Raw genomic sequence first — 1154 nt, 5'->3', positions numbered from 1 at the left:
TTGCTATGGATACACTACCTAATAGCTACAGCCTGGGGTCGTCAGGCAGTGAATCCCTAGCAACCAATCTGTCTCAGATTACTTTGGTCTTCAGACACACAGCCACTGAGCTGAGGGCAGAGAAGGGGCAAGGAGGCGTGGCGGGACCTACGCCATCATCTTGTTTTTCTACAATATTGATTAGAATTTTACGAAATTGGGCCCAAAGAGCAGATCGCAGGGACATGGCTACAGGGGAGGGGATGTGATTTTTTTTTTTTTTTACTTACAATTATCCATAGATGTTAGATATATCCATAAGGATGAACACATGTAAACAAATATCCTCAATCACGTACTTCCAGGGATTCCCAAAGTAGAAGGAGGGATCAAGTTTTTGTTCCCAAATTTTTGAACATGTTACAAAATCTTCTTGTTTTAATCATTGCTTCAGATTGTCTTAACAGGCTTTAAACGACTCTTGTCCATTGGCTGGGTCTGTTATTTCAGTTTAGCCCCATTCAATCTAATGGTGCTAAGCTGCAATACCGAACACGGCCTCTGGAGTAGGGTGGCGCTGTTCTGGAAGAAAGTAGGAGTGTTTTTTTCTAATCTCATAAATAACTAAAGCGTTATTCTGAATCTGCCATTCCCCTTTCTCCATCTCAGACACCACCTGTTCTGTAAGGTATTTGTAAAGTATGTCGTATGTTTTTACTTGCTGGTCCTTTTAAATTGTAATATGTAAAATCTCACATTCCCCTGTGCCTTGAGCGCACGTATTTTGTACACTATGCATTTTATTTTATATATAATTATGGATTTATACGTTCTAATAAAGAAAAAAAAAGTATAAACTTTACTCCAAAACCTGTTTGCACTGTGTGGATGTATCCAGCGATGTATATGTATGAGCTTTGTTACTATAATGTATTATATTTTAGCTTCTGTATATTGGCCTTCGTGTTCAGTCATCTGACTTCGGTTTAACACCCGGTTTGTGTTTTCTGTGGCTGTTTTGTACCGAATTAAATTTGTATTTCGTGTATATTTCATTTTCATGAACTTTTTAGAATATTTTTTTTTTGTGACCTGTAATTTGTCCCTCATAAACAAAAAAATTTGTTGAGCAAATATTTTTATTTTTTTTTTACAAATAAACACGAGTTCTTTGC

The sequence above is a fragment of the Rhinoderma darwinii genome, chromosome 4 (assembly GCF_050947455.1).
Source record: "Rhinoderma darwinii isolate aRhiDar2 chromosome 4, aRhiDar2.hap1, whole genome shotgun sequence".
Lineage (NCBI taxonomy): Eukaryota > Metazoa > Chordata > Amphibia > Anura > Rhinodermatidae > Rhinoderma > Rhinoderma darwinii.
The sequence above is the reverse complement of the archived record's forward strand: the minus strand, read 5'-3'. Positions refer to the sequence as shown.